This window comes from Miniopterus natalensis, chromosome 20 (genome assembly GCF_054644295.1).
Source record: "Miniopterus natalensis isolate mMinNat1 chromosome 20, mMinNat1.hap1, whole genome shotgun sequence".
Classification (NCBI taxonomy): domain Eukaryota; kingdom Metazoa; phylum Chordata; class Mammalia; order Chiroptera; family Miniopteridae; genus Miniopterus; species Miniopterus natalensis.
In genome coordinates this window covers 22,191,669-22,207,555 of record NC_142100.1, presented here as the reverse complement: position 1 = coordinate 22,207,555, position 15,887 = coordinate 22,191,669, and the positions used below count along the sequence as shown (strand labels likewise).

The 15,887-nt window shown below is 51.5% G+C and overlaps 1 non-coding gene across 1 annotated transcript; it reads right to left on the bottom strand.

The window, feature by feature from the left end:
• Nucleotides 1-11,428: 11,428 nt before the first annotated feature.
• LOC148090813 (U6 spliceosomal RNA) lies at nt 11,429-11,534 on the bottom strand. The gene has a single exon (XR_015716256.1). It is a non-coding gene; the product is annotated as a U6 spliceosomal RNA (small nuclear RNA).
• Between the last annotated feature and the right edge of the window lie 4,353 nt (nt 11,535-15,887).

The following is a 15,887-nucleotide window of genomic DNA, read 5'->3' as shown; positions in this document are numbered from 1 at the left end:
TCTTCCTTCCTTCTCTCCCCCCTTCACTCCCACAAATATTTATTGAGCATCTACTATGTACTATCGTCATCTCCCCACTCTAACACTTAGCATGGCTATCTCCTAATTGGTGCTTTGTGTTGGTGGATGGATGGGTGGGTGGATGGATGGAAAGATGAGATTTTAGGGGGAACTCCAGGAAGTATGCCAGGGTCTTCAGTTCTCCTAGGACGTGGGATATGCGGTTGACATCTCAGAACTGGGATGGAGCAGCAGAGAAGTGGGCTGGGACTGAGCCGGGAACAAGGACCCCTGGTTGCCAGTCTTGCTCTGTGTCTGGGAACAATCTGTTTACCTCTTTAAGCTGCAGTTGTTCTATCCATCAAATGAAAGCAATCTCAGGACTTCTTTCGAGTTCTGTGATTCTTCAAAACCCTCTGCCCCCAAAGCCAAAGGAATGAGATCCTGCCACGCAAGAATTACGAGGCTGTCAGACTCACTCCCAGCTCACTCACTTCTTGGACTGTCTCTACTTGGTCTGACTTGGAACAGCCTGTGCCTTTTCTTTTTTAAGAATCTACAGTGGCTCCCAACTGCCTGTCACATCCAGTGTGCTTCCCTCCCTTTGGCTTTCGAAAGATACACAGTCCGTCCACAACCCACAAACCCGCCGTATTTCTCGGCACTCGGCATCTGGAATCTCGCGCTCCGGTCAGGCTGCCTCCCTCCTCGACCCTAATTCGCCTCCGGGCCTTTACTTCTGTGCCCTTTCTGTTCCATCTTTGACTTATAAATCTTAGCGATTTCATAAAATTTCTGTTAGAACCCACCGAATGAAAGTTGGTTTTAAACAGATCGTCCCCAAACAAGAACTCACCACAGAAAAGAAAGCAAATCGCCCACATTCCCACACCCAGAGACAAACTGTGCAACACCTCGGTTTATATCCTTCCAGTCTTTTTTCTTTTTCAAATCTGAGCAGGGTTTTGGGGGATGTACCACATAATTTACTTATCAATCAGCCCTGGTTGGCAGGCTCTGGAGGTTGTTTCTTTCACCGAAGTCTACCTGTTGTGAAGACTAAATCTTTTTACAGGCCTTTAATTATTTCCTTGGGCTAAATTCCTAACAGTAGAATCACTGGGATTAAAGGCTTTTTAATGATGGGGGGAGGGGAGGAGAGAAACCACTGGAAGATCCAAATCCTTCTGTGAGTCCGGGGAGAAAGGGAGAGAAAATGACAACACCCATCTTTTTTCTTTGGGAACTGGCCAGTTGGTCAGCCACCCGGCACCCTCGCTTCCCACCTGCCCCATGTTCTGGCCGGACACCAACCTTCTGTGACCTCCAGAGGCCTCTCTAAAAGCTACACGCTAAAGAAAAAAAAAACCCACCAGCGTGTCTTTAGCTGGGCCTGAGGATTCTGGAGCTAAATCTCTCCCGAGTCCCCCCACCCCATCCCCCCCCTGGGCTGATGGAACTGTGCACTTGGACATGTGTGATTAACTGTGGTATTAAGAAAATATGTATGACACAATGTTTTTTAGCTTTTTCCAGAGATATTTATATCACACAAATGGCATGTTGGGTTTCTTTCCCCCCCCTCAACCACTAAGAATGAGTAAATCAATTGTCCTAATCAGGCTAATGGAGAGGGCAAGGGCTAGAAAGATGGGCGAGGAGGGGCTCCTCCCTGGAGCCTGCTGCTCCCTTATGGCGGGGGTGGGGGGCTGGCCAAGTAGCCTCCAAATCTCTGGGCCTCTGTTTCCCAGCCTTCGAGATGGGCATGGTGATATCCGACCGCTAATGACTTCACGAGGATAAAGATCGTCGGAAGCACTTGGAGTTGCTTGGAAGAAAGTCGCTGTATGGGCTCCTAATCCTCGATTTTCAGCTCTTTGGAGCTGCGTGTAGGAGCTGAGCTGTAAGCCCAGGGAATCGCTACATTCTAGTTTATAAGGTTTGTGGGGTTTTTTGTCTCTCACAATCCCACAGATCTGACCTTAGGAATGACTGGGAACGGGGGAGAAATGCAGCGGGTTGTGGTCGCTGTTATTACATAAAAATTAATGGCTTGGCAAGCACAGGGATCACCCTGTCACGCTAGGGGTCATGTTTACACCAGGCAAATATATTTCACGTTCCTAACCCTTCGGCAGCACTGCGGGGTGGAATCGACACAATTCCCATACGAGGCTCAAATCCCAGGCCAGCGGCGCCCTGGCTCCGAAGGGGGGTGTTAGTGAGCATTAATCTGCAACCGGAATCCCGTCAGCCCCCAAATTCCTCAGGGGCAAAGCAGGGTTTTCGGTCCCTAATTTACTGAGGTCGGCTAAGTCCACGGAGCAGTGAACAAAGAAAAGGGAAATTCACAGGGACGTAGGACCCAAACTTGGATTTTATTCAATGGTCGTCTGTCCTGCACCAAATTCTAGGTGTTTATTGAGCACCTAGAGTTCACTTGGGACCATGTTGAGTGCGGGGGATGCAGCGACAGCTAAAGCAGAATTGTCCCTGCTTGGGGGAGGTTGCAGTCAGGTTAAGAAAAGATGGACATTAATCAGTAATTGCACAAGGAAATGTAAACTTACAGCTGAGTTGGGAGCTATGAAAGGAAGGAGATGGGACTGAGATGTGTCGTTATAGGGGTCTGACCTAGCTTTGGAGATGAGCAAAAGTGGAAGTTGCTGTATTTGTAAAGGCCCCTTTTAAGAGAAAGTGGTATGTTTGAGGATGCAGAAGGCCAGAGTAGTAAGGGAAGGGGGGAATTAAAAGATGGAGCTAGGCACACCCACTAGGATGGCCATGAAAAAATGGAAACTAACAAGTGTTGGCAAGGATGTGGACCACCGGAGCCCTTTTACCCTGCTAGTGAGAATGCGAAATGATGGAGTCACTGTGGAAGGCAGCTTGGCTGCTCCACAACAAGTTAAACACACAATGGCCACATGACCCAGCAATTTCACTCCTAAGCGTACACCAAAGGAATTGGAAACAGATGTTCAGACAAAAACCTGCACACACATGTTCATCGGGGCACTACTTATAACAGCCCAAAGTCAGAAACAACCCAGATGGTCATCAGTGGATAAACAAAATGTGGTCTATCCATGCAACGGAATATTATGCAACCATAAACAGGGAGGAAGTCCTGACACACGCTACGACATGGGTGAACATTAAAAACGTTATGCTAGGCTAAAGGAGTCATAAAATACCACATACTGTAGCGTTCCATCTATAGGAAATACGCAGAATAGGCAAATCCATAAAGACAGGAAGTAGGTCGGTAGTCGCCAGGGGCTGGGGAGGGCAGAATGGGAAAGGGGGTTTCCGTTTGGAGTGATTAAATTGTTCTGGACTTGAGAGTAGTGACGCTTGCACAGCAGTGTGAATCTACACTTTAAAATGGTCAACATAGTAAATTTTATGTTATGTGTATTTCACTATAATAATGATGATAATACTTTTTTAAAAGATGGAGCTAAGGGCCAAACCATCTGGTGAAGGGTCTGGACAGTGAGCAGGCCATCCTGGCTACCGGTGGAGAATGGGTTGGAGTGGGCCACAGTGTTAGGAGGGGGACCAGTGAGCGGGTGGGAGTCATGATCCAGGAGAGAGATGTCTTGGGCCAAGGGCAGAGTAGTGGTGGAAAGGAGTGGGCAGATTTGGGCGATATGTAGACGTTAAAAGCAGGAGGGCTTGGTGAGGGGTTGGCTACACTGTCATTCCAAAGAGACTCAACTCTGCTCCCTCGTATACATTTGTGCACTTATTTACAGGGCTCAAAGAAGTGTGTTATAAAGCATGCTGGAGGAAGACTCTTGGACTCTTGGATTTAATTTTAATTTTTTTTTCACTGCCAGACCTCGAGCAAGTAACTTCATTTCTTTGTACCTCCGTTTCTTCCCCTGTAAGATCGGGAGCCTAAGACCTACTTCATAGGTTGCTGTGGAGAGATGTGAAGAAATAAGCATATCGGGACCATAGCCCCCTTTCTAGTTACCTCCTGGGGTTCTTCAGAGACCCAAACGACTTGTTCATCTTTTTTTAAAAAAAAATCCTCACCCAAGGATATACTTTTATTGATTTTTAAGGAGAGAGGAAGAGAGATAAAGAGAAAAACAAACATCGATGTGAGAGAGAAACATCTATCGGTTGCCTCCCGTATGTGCTCCAACTGGGATTGAACCCACAACCCTAGCTATGTGCCCTGACCTGGAATCGAACCTACAACCTTTCAATGCAGGGGATGACGCTCCAAACGACTGAGCCACTTGGCCACCCTACGACTTATTAATCTTTCAAAGACAACACAGGTCACCCAGAGACGCTGCTGGGGCTGAGGCCACAGCTTTTAGAAGGGGGGGGGGCCCTTGAACAGATCCTCCAAAAAGCGGTGACTTTAACAGCGATCTCGAAGGTCAGGGATCACAGTTGTCAATGCTCTCATAAAAGGCAGAGGACTCCTGGAAGCATCGTGCAGCGAGAAGCATCGTGGCCCATCCAGTGTCACCGTGTTTCCTCTGTGCTTGCCCCGCCCCCGGCTAAGCCCCGCCCAGGCCCCGCCCCCAGTGCTAGCGCGGCCCCGCCCCCCCACGCCGGGCTCCCGGGATCCCAGCCTCCCTCCTGCGCTCAGCCTCTGGTACCCGGAGCCGATGAGACCGCGCCTGATGGGTGGGGATGGGAGGGCGGGAGATGGGCTGGGTGAGAACCGGGGGGGCGAGTCTGAGACGAGCCCCGCCCAGTGCCCGCTCTTCGCCACCCCCTTGCTGCGGGCCTTGGCTTGTGCATCATGTAAGTGCTTATTTAATGCCCGTGCTGGCTGGAGAGCTCTTCATTCGTCTTTCTGCCCTTCACACGCCAGCGTGCTTCCGCTCGCGTCCGTCCAGGCTGAGGCGCGAGGGGGGGGCGGGTGCTCCCCAGCAGCTCCGGTGCGACCCCCAGCCTCGGGCCAAGGGCAGAGGGAGGCTGTGGGCGGGGACCAGGCGGGGCCGAGAGAGCGCCGCGCGACCGGCTTCTGGAACCAGGCCCGATGCCAGCTCGGATTCTCTCCTTTTTTCCAATAAAAGGAACTTTGCACTTGTGTTTTTTTTTTTCTTTTTCTTTTTCAAACACCCTTTAAATTTTCTTTCTTTAAAGAGACTGGTTCCTATCCATCTGATCAGAGACATCGCGGTGCAAAAAAAGAGCCGAGACCTGCACACGCACGTGCGCGCGCGCGCGCACCCCTCCCCCTCCCCTCCCCCTCCCCTCCCCCTCCCGAGGTTTCCCCCCAATGTATCCACTCTGGTTACAACTAGACGCAGCCCCTCCCCCACCCCGCGGTCCCCCTTCGGTCTTGGGAGGAGCCTTCTCCGTGCCTTCCCGCGTCCCCCAGGGGGACCTCCTAGGTTGGAGCGGGGCTGGGGGGAGGGTCCCATAACGAAGACCAGAGAGAACAAATTAGATAATCAAAAGAATTACAGTAATTGCTTTCACTCTCGCCGAGCCGCCCTGCGGATCCTGCCCTCCGCCCCTTCCTTCGCCGCCGCTCCGTCCGTCCGTCCGTCCGTCCGGGGCGCTGGGTCTCTCCGGGGGCCCCCTGCCCTCCCCTCCCCCAGGGGGCCCCCTCCTCTCCCCTCGCCGCCGCGGTCCCCCTCTTCCGCGGGCCCCGGGTGTGCTGGAACGCTCAGCGGAATATGATGGATGATCACCTGTCACGGCTTGTTTATTATAATGCAGGCAATCAATTACACATCCCCGGCGCTGGCCGGCCTGCAGGAAATTTATATGCTCAGCACAAACCAATGTGAAAATGGAATCTCATTTGCCAAATGTCTCTCTCCCCGCACAGCACCATGATTACGGTCTGTGTTTGTTTCAACAGTCGTGTACAGCTGACAGTGCCATCATTTACTGCCTGGCCCGGGTCACGTTACTCTAAGACTTTATTTATTGTGTGACGATGGCCGGCGCACGAAAAGGACAAGAGCGTCTGTCGGGGATGCCACCTTATTAAAAAGTGGGCGGGCCCGGCCCCAATTCCTGGGCAGCGCCGCCAGGGCCCCGCCTCCCCAGGCCACCTCCCCCCAGCATCCTGTAGGAGGACTCCCAAGTCCCTGTCCCCACCCCCGGGGGGGAGGGGGGGCAGTCCTGGGTGTCAGAAGCTCCACAGGTCCCCCCGGATCAGATGGACAGAGTTCCAGTTCTGGCTTTGCTACTGTCTAGTGGTGTGTGGCCGGGGGATTCGACCTCCTCACCTGGAAAATGGGAGTTTTAATACCCCCTGGCAGGGATATTGTGATATCTAGGGTGTCAGAGGTGCTGATAAGTGTTCGTTGTGGTGACTTCAGGTCACACCCTGGCCACACTCAGACCCACCCATGCAGAGGCAGAGAGGAAAGAGGTTCCCTGGGAAGAGATGTGAGTTGGAAATTCATGCCCTGGGTTAAAATATCCCCAATTTCCACTTTCTGAGACGACTGTCTCAAAATCTTCTGTTTCCCCTCAGGGTGGAATTTTGTGTGTTCATTTCCTTTATAGTGACACACAGTGTGGCTTGGGGAAAATAAAGTGGCCACTTCCCTCTGCTTCCGTTTCTGTTGCTGTAGAAATAGGCGGTGGACCCAGGATCCAGGGCACCCGTGGGTGTAAGAAGTGCCGTGAAAATGGTCATCGCCACTCTCCCACCTCTTTCTGTCAGGAGTTCTGGCTGGTCCTCAGGGGTTTTCTGCGCAAGGTGTGTTGACCCAACTTTGTAGCCCCCACAGCACTTGGTATAAACAAGTGGGAGATCAGTGGATGAGAGGCAGAATGTGCCATTTGTTTTTTTATTGCGTTGTACATTTCCTTCCTATTTGACGTAGGTGTGTGTTTAACGGCTGGCTGCCCCGCTGGGGTGGAAACTCTAGAAGGAGAGGTGCCAGGTTGATTTTGGTCACCTCTGTATCCCCAGCATATAGAAAGAAATCGGCCCATCCTAAAGAAATCAATAAATATTTGTGGCTTTGATGAATGAATGAATGTATCACTAGGGCAATCTCTGCTATGCAGAGGGTGGGCCCTGGTGAAAGGATGTTTCAGGCTCTTTCACCTGGGCCCAGCCTTGTCTGGGGGCCTGGGGTTATGCGTACTACAAGTCCTCACAGTACCAGCTGGTGACAGATCACAGATATGATCCCCTGGCTACTCCTACTCACCCCTCAGACCTATACCCCCTGAACACACTCCAGTCACTGCTGTGTCCCACGTTGCTTTGAAATCTCTACACCTTCCTAAACCACAGACAGCTACATTTTATTCATATTTGGGTCCCCCAAGTGCCCAGCCCAGGGCATGCCTAAAACAGATGTTTCCAATCAACAAAGATGATCTTCTCTAAACACGGATGTATGGAATATGACTTGGAATTCCATTACAATATGCTGGGCGAGGAAAAGAAATGATTCGAGTTCATATCTGAAAAAGCAAAAACGTAACAGCTGCGTCGTATATTTCGGTCAAGTGCTTTGGGCTTGTGGAAGGGGTTTCTTTCTATAAATATAATTATGAGTCGCCGGGGGAATGGCGCAGAGCGGAGCCTCCCCAGCGGGGTGGGCCAGGTAGGGTGGGAATTCCTCTGCTGACTTGCTCCACTAGCTGACTAACAGGCCTTACTCCCTGGCCGAGCGGATCATATCCTGCCAACTCCGGCTTCCCGACGTGGGGAGGAAGTGAGAGCGAGCGCTGGGGGATCCTGGGGGAAAAGCAGCCTGTGTTTGCTGCTACTTTGACAGCTGAAGCTCCAAGAGGGGCTGGCAAACAATGGGAAATGAAACATTTGAGTGGTTGCAAAAAAATTCCGTGGGAAATCCCCCCTGGTGGTATTTCTGTGCGAGGGCTGTGACAAGGCGAGCTCCGGGCTTTCGATTTCAAGGGCTCCTGAGCAGACCACAATAGTGCTCTAAGATACAGTCCCCAGGAACACACACACACCCCTCAGGGCCACAAAAGGCTAATCTGTCTGTCCAGGGAAGATGGCATGCAAAGGAAGTTGAACTGCAATGGCCTGTCGGGAGTTCGCCCACAATTGTAAAGCTTGGGCCTCCAAACCGTCTGCTCTAAGACAAATCCCTCTCAACTGTCCCCCTAGATTTTCCCTGGCCTCTGAGCCTTGGGGCTTATATGACTTAGGGGGCTTCCCTTGGGCTCAGACCCACCTGCAGAAGTGTGGGAACCTCAGCGCCCTGCAGGCACCCCCTCCCATTTAACTGGAAAATCCAAAATTGAGGCCTGACTGCTCTCCCCATGGCATTTTCCCGTTAACAAGTGGCCTCCTCCTGCTTTCTCCACTCCCATTTGCAATGAACACTTATGTATCTGTCTGTTGCTCCCCCACCCTCATTTAGAGAATAAAAGAGACTGATATTAACCAACCCTTGTTTTGCTTTCCCGAGAACTAATAAATATTCAAAATACTTTACCACTCTTGCTTATAATGTCCTGCAGCTGCCGCCGTGATAGAATATATGTGTTTATAGATCCACTTAAAGGTAAGGCTTATAGATTTTCAGAGACACTTAGCAGATGAGAAAACTGAAACTTAAAGGGGTGAGATAACTTGCTCTTGTGTATTAGTCATGAGGTTTCCGTTGCAAAGTGACAGACTCCGAACTTAAATGGACTTGAGGCAGAACACAAACGTGCTGGAGTATTGGACTGCACGGCGAGGGCTGGATTAGCTTCAGGCAGGGCTGGACGCAGGCCCTCAGTGAAGCCTTTGGGAATTTGCCTCTCTCCACCTCCTCGCTTCTGCCTTTCCCTGTACTGGTTTCATTTTTAGATGGACTCTCTCCGCCTGTTGTACCTTGTCCCACAGCCAAATCGAGGCTTTTCCCTGGTTACCTCTGTTAAAGTCCCAGGGTTAGGTCTGAGGGGCTCTGAGAGGTTCAGCTCCCCGTTGCTAAACCAATGACTCTGGCAAGGGGATGGACTGATCTGATTGTTCAGGCCCCAATCCCATGCTTGCTCTTGAAGCCGAGCAGAGCCACATGGACAAAGCGGGAGAGAGTCGTTCCCCAAAGGATTATCGGGGTGCTCTTACCAGAAGAAAGAGGAATGGATGCTGGGCGGGCAGAGAGACCCGATGTCTTATACTCCCATGCGGCACTGCCAGTAAGGGGCAGGCCAGCCAGCATGCAGATCTGCCCCCCCACCTTCTCCATGCTGCCTGGGACCACCTCAGGGATCCCCTCCTGCTCCATCCCGCCCTGGGACTCTAGTCCCACCCCTGCCCCATGGATTCATTCTAGTGGGCAGTTTTCAAAATGTGCATCTGGGGAGCTGCTGGAGGCAGGAAGACAGTGGCAGGAGCAAGAAGGGAGGTGACAGACGCTCAGTGGCTGTGGCTCTAGGATCCCCCCCCCCGCCCCTATTTCAACCATGCAGCAATTATCATATCTGTTTGTACATTCACTTCCTTTATACACTTTTATTTCAAACAAACAGCTCCCTTGTTCTCTCACCCGTTCACAAATGAGGAACAATAGCTCAGAGAGATGTGGGAACCTGACCAAGGCCACGCGTGCAGCAACAGGGTGCAGAGCGAGTCTGAGAAACCCCCCTCTGGACGCCCATGTCCTGCCCTTCCCACGTGCAGCCTTGCAGGTGGGTCAGGGGCCCGTGGGCAGAGACCACCACATGCCCCGGGTCACATCCCTGATTTCCCAGCCAAGGATGCAGATCTGAACACTAAATGAAACAGCCTCCCAGAGGCTGCTCTCAGAAAGAGGAAACATTTGTGCAGCTTTTTTTTTTTTTTTTGAGTCTTGGGGTTCCCTGCACCCGGGGGGGCAGCTGCTGGGGACTCTCTGTAGGTAGGATCCTGCCAGAACGGAGGAAAACATCCGGATTCCTGCTACTCCCTGCTTGTACCCGGTGCTTACATCACCACTCCAGGAGAACTTACATGAGCAAGCCATGTGCTTCCGTTTAGGATGTTTACAAACAACTGTTCTGCTCCGGCCTCCCGCGTCTGCAAAGCTGCACCAGCCCCGCCACGTCTCTCAAACACACCCTTCTGCGGCTCGGGGCTGGCCATCCACCACAGCTAACCCTCCTGAGCGGTTAGTGTCCCGGGAACTGCATGCTAAGCGCCTGATGGATCCCGGTTCATCGGCTCCTCCCAGTAACCCCACATAGTAGGTACTATCATTAGCCTCGCTTCACCTTCACGAAGGGGCCAAGAGATGGGTCCGTTTCTCCAAGGTCCTGGGCCAGTGTCAGGCTCAGGCAATCACCGTCGAGAGAACGGGCTCCGAGTGACATCGAGACACTAGACACATGATGAGTGGCTTTGGATGAGAAAGGGGTAGATCAGCCCCTGCGCACAGAGGGACAGAAAGCCCTCTGCTCCCTTCAGGCCCTTCCTTCCACCGCCCAGCCGAGCCTGAGGATTGCTGTCAGCTTCTCTCCCGCGCTCTCTTGCCCAGTGTCTTCAGCAAACCCACACAGGGGGTTCCGGGGAGAGGACTTGTATTTACGCAGGCGCATGGCTCGCGAGGTGCCAGGGGGACACGGGCAAGTCAGGTGAAGAAAGGCTCCGGGTCCCGCGGCTCAGACTACCTCGCAGGAGCTTATTGAATTAGTGCGATTCTTAACATCTTCGAGCTGGATCCCCTCCAGGCCAGCCAGCTGGCACATTCAGTCCGGCTCAGCTCGCCTTAACTCAATTAACGAAGCCGGGCTGAGCTGAGCTCAACAAGTGCTTCTTAAGCTCTGAGCCGGCTGCAGGGGGGAACAAAAGCCGGCGAGGCGCGCCCTGGGCCAGGGGGCCCCCGAGGAGCCGCCGGGCGCTCTCGGTGGGGAGCACGGGCCGGATTTTCTGAACGCGGCCTTCGCCGCTTTCCCGCGTCCGCACTTGCCCTGTGCTGCGACTGACATCGTATTTTTCTTGAGGTGAATTAATTTCCTTTTGAAAACTGAATTTTTTTAGTATCGAGGTGAAATTCACATAACAGAAAATCAACCATTTGAAAGTGGATAATTCAGTGGCATTTAGTAGGTCCGCAGTGACGTACAGCTTCCACCTCTGTCTAGTTCCAAAACGCACACATCACTCCGATATAAAACCCCCCACCCACTAAGAAGTTTCCCCCTACCCCGCCTTCCCTTAACCCCTCACTACCGCTCATCTGCTTTCTGTCTCTGTGGATTTGCCTATTCTGGGCGTTTCATATGACTGGAATCCTACACTCTGTGGCCTTTTGTGTCTGGCTTCTTTCATTTAGCATAATATTTTTAAGCTTCAGAACTTCATTCCTTTTTATGGCTGAATACTATTCCATTTTATGATTATACCACACTTTGTTTATCCACTCATCCGTCGACGGACATCTGCGCTGTTTCATTTACTCTTTAGCTAGTGTAAATAGTGCTGCTAAATATGTTTATTTTAATTCATTAAGATATAATGGGCACATAACACTGTAAAAATATGAAACGTTTCACAAATAGGCATGTCATCCTCGCTCGGGGGCCATTTAATCTTCTCTGTTTTGCTCTGATTTTCATACATGTGCTGCTGGAACAAGCACTAAATAAGTTTATTTTAAAAGAAAAATTTATATCACTTACTGTAAACAGGAAACCTATATTTTTCTAATAGGTAATAAAACAGGTACTTAACTATGAGGAGTAAAAACTTCAACGACAGGGACCCAGCGGAATGGTAATGATGACAATAATATAAAAACGAGAGAAAGGAGAGAAGTGTAAGTGACAGGCACGGTTCCACCTGCCGTCCTCCAGGTGTGAATCTGGGTCCTGTCAGTAGCCTGAGCCCTGAGACCTGTCAGCCCGGGCATGAGTCCGGAGCTTAAGTGGCTGTTGCCTTCACGTAGCAAGGCCTCTAGGAGCCGGCCCACCCCGTCGGCTGCTCCACTGGCCAGGGGTGACCTTCTCCAGCGCCCTGGAAGACCTAGCTGCCCCGAGCTGCCTGGAAGAACGCACGGCAGCCTCCAGTGCGATCTGTCCAAGGATTTTTCTAGGGCCCAACCACATAATCGGGGATGACCCCATCTCAGGATCCTTAACTACACCTGCAAAGACCCTTTTTTCTAAATAAGGTCACACGCACAGGCTCCAGGGGGTCAGGATGTGGACATACCTTTTATTTGGGGGGGCACTATCCAACCCACTACAAAATGATACTGGGCCCTTCCTTTGGTGGGTGGGGGTGGAGAGAGAGCTGCGCGCTCCTATAATTTTTTTCTTTTATCTTTGTCATGATGAATAAATCTAGTCAGTGGCCAGCACCAGGTACTCGGGACGTGAGGGAAAGAGAGGCGGGGGGCAGAATCGCCGGCGGGGGGGTTCAGGTTAGTTAGTTATTGATATCCTGTGTTAAGATTCCTGCCTCAGCTGCGCTGAAGGGATCCGGGAGGCAGCGGCTTCTCTCAGCTCCAATTGCAATCAGCCAGCCTCTTGGCTCCGTGTTTATCTTCCTGGAACTATTTCTGGTGCGATTTCATAGACAGCACACACCAAAGTATTTGGTATTTGAGATGAGAGTGTTAAGAATGATTAAAGTTAGCTGCTAATGAGCATGCCTAGAATAGATAGAGCCCGCATGTGTATGTGCATGCGTGCATGCGTGCATGTGTGCGTGTGCTCCATGTGTGTCTCCGCTGAGTGTCTGCAAAGCAGATGTCTACAAAGCTGCCCTCAGGTGACCTCGCCAATGTCCCGGATCACGTGCGTGGACAGGAGATGAAAATGGATGAAAACTGGCCTGTCTGAAAATACCACCTTACCAGACACCCCAGCTCCCCAGCTCTGTTCTGGCTGCCCTTCAAAACCAAGGCCATCCCACCTTATCCAGCAGCTTTGCCTGACCACCCTCCTGACTCCTAGACCAGGATTTCATCTCCAGCACCAGCTCAGATGGAACTGGCAGGGGTCACCTGGAGCACCGAGTAGGAGAGCATGCTGAGGGCTGACCCGGGCTGTGAGTGAGGCCGTGTTCGTTTCCTAGGGGCTGAAACAAGGCGCCACGACCTGGGTAGCTTGAAACTACGGAAACTTACTCTCTCACAGTTGTGGAGGCCGGAAGTCCGAAGTTAAGTTGTGGGCGGGACCACAGGGCCACGCTCCTTCCACAGGCTCTAGCAGGGACCCCCCCAGTGTCCCTTGGCTTATGGCTGCATCACTCTAATCTCTGCATCTGTCTTCACTTTGTTATCTTCCCTCCGTGTCTGTGTCTTCACATGGCATTCTCCCGTGTGTGTGTCTACGTCCAAATCCCCCTCTCTCTATAAGGACCGCAGTCACCAGGTTAGAACCCATCCTAATGACCTCATCTCAACTTGATGACATCTGCAGAGACCACATTCACAGGTACCAGGGGTCAGGACTTCAACAGACCTTTGGGGGACACAATTCAACTTGTAGCAGATACCATAAGCAATTAGGGATGTTTTTCATGGGTTAGGGAAGGGAAAGGGCCACCAATTTGACAAATCTGCCCTACAGCACTTTCTCCTGGTATCGTTTAGTTGGAAATGAACACAAGCTGCCATGACTACTAATTACCTATCTATCCATCCATCCATCCATCCATCCATCTATGATCTATTATGTATGTCTATCTATTTGCCCTCTTAAGTAAATCAAAAGTTCCTTGAGAGCAGAGATTATATCTGTCTTAATTCCCGCAGGCTGCTATAAGAAAATACCAGATGGGGTGGCTTATAAACAACAGACATTTATTTCTCACAGTTCTGGAGGCTGGAAGTCCGAGATCAAGGTGCCACATGGTTGGGTGAGAGCCCCCTTCCTGATCAATACGTGGCACCTTTCACGGTGTCCTCGCATGGTGGGAGACACGAGGGGCTTCTCTCAGGCCTCTTTTATAAGGGTCTTAATCTCATTCATGAGGGCTCCCCTCTAATGCCCTCATCACTCCCCAAAGGCCCCACCTCCCAATACCATCCCATGGGGCATTAGCATTTCACATATGAATTCTGGGGGCAGGGGGGACACAAACATTCAGACCATACTAATAGCTTAAAGCCTTTCTATTTCCCTGCTGTCTAATCTAGGACCTAGATGAAATAGTCACTTAATAAACTTGTGATCAGTAATCAGTTTTCATTTTTTGGACTCTGAAATTATGTCGGATAAAAGGTCTCTCTCAAGCACAATTCCCCGAGAGCATCTGAGGGCTGGATGCCCGGGCTTGCTGGTCTACCCTGTGTCGTCCCAGCCCTTCCCTACATTCGGTACATCTGGCCTACCACACCCTACGTGTGTACAGAAGTGTCCCCTCTAACAGGATGGCCCTGTAACGACTCAGCGAGCCAATAACGTCGGGCTCACCCATCAGGCCCTCCTCCGAGTAGTCTGGTTTTCCCTAATGGGATGCAGCGTCCTAAGGAAATGGGAGGCATCGTAATGTGGGGTTTTATGTGGGCTGGTTTCTAGCCGGGAGCTGTGGACCTGAAATGATAGTTAAATCGATGGAGAGGCACTAAGCTATCGCCTCTGGATCTGAGCGTCCGTAAAACCCAATTATTGACAGCCCTGAGTGGATGTGTTGCAGGCCGGCTCTCCCAGCCCGGATCGGATGGAGCTCTCTCCCTCACTGTGGCCGGGAGCAGCCCAGGAGACATGGAAATATGAAGCTAGCTGATTGCTTTCGCAGTCTGCTTGACGAGCCCCCCCTTCCCCCCCAGGACTCTAGGTCAAGTGCTCTCCACTCTGCGGGTCTAGTGGGGAGAAATTAGCTCTCGGTGGTATTCCCAATTACGCAGAAAAGCGATTCCACCCCGGCCTGCCTTTAATGTGCCTGGCGCCGGACCAACAGGCAGCAGGCCTGCCTGCTCCCCCAGCCTCTCGCAGTCTCGAGCCACGACCTCGGGAGGTGACTTAACCTCTCAGCTTCCTTGCTGCCTCATCTGTAATGATCCACCTTTTATCACTTCATAGTCATGCTCTGGGATAGATGAGACGAGCTCTGCCTCGCTTAGCCCCCCAGGCACACGAGAAGGAGAGCCGTTTCTTTTGCTTTGCTGTATGCGTTACTAACCTGCGGATCTTTTGAATAATAGCAAAAAATGGATGGATTTTTTTTTTCTCCCCCCAGGAGCTTCGAGGCATCGGGGGGGAGGGGGGATTGTGTCATCGCTCACCTCTTTTATGGGGTGGATGATATCATGCCCATTCCTTCCACAGCAAACTGAGGGAGGCCGGGCCCAGAGTGAGCCACGCTGACGGCTGGCACTAATCCCCACTCCTAATCCAGTGAAGCTCCACTGCGATGCACAGATCCCCGCGGGACACCGGGATACTGGCTCCAGCGCAATTATTAAGCCGCGTGTTGGCTGTTCTCCCGCCCGCCCTCCGCTCCAGCTATGCTGACTGTGTTTTACTTTTTTACAAGCGCCAAGTGCTTCCAGCCTCCGACTACGCACACCTGCTCCCGTGTGGGAGGCTCTTCCTCCGCCCGGGTTGCTCTGGTCAGTCCCTGGCCTTCCCGCAGGCCTCGGTTCAACGTCGCCCCAGCTGTGACGTCCTCCACGGCCCCCAGGCTTTATCAAGTCCCCCCCATTCTGTGCTCTCATAGGCGCTGCAGTTTTTCCTTTACAGAGCTTTTCACACTTGTACCTAAATAATTGTTAGTTTAATGTCTGCCTTTCCCACTAATAATGAGTTCCCTGAGGACAAAGATCTATCTGTCTTATTTATTACTGTGACCCCAGCACTGAGCAGGCACTCAAGCTGTAGAACCAGTGGATGAGTGGGTAGACAGATAGACAAATAGAGAGACGGATGGACAGCTAATGGATGGGTGGAGAGATAAGGGATGGGTGGATAGATCGATCCAGATGAATGGATGATGGATAGATGAATAAAGTGTGTATATATATATAAGAAGGATCTAAATTGCC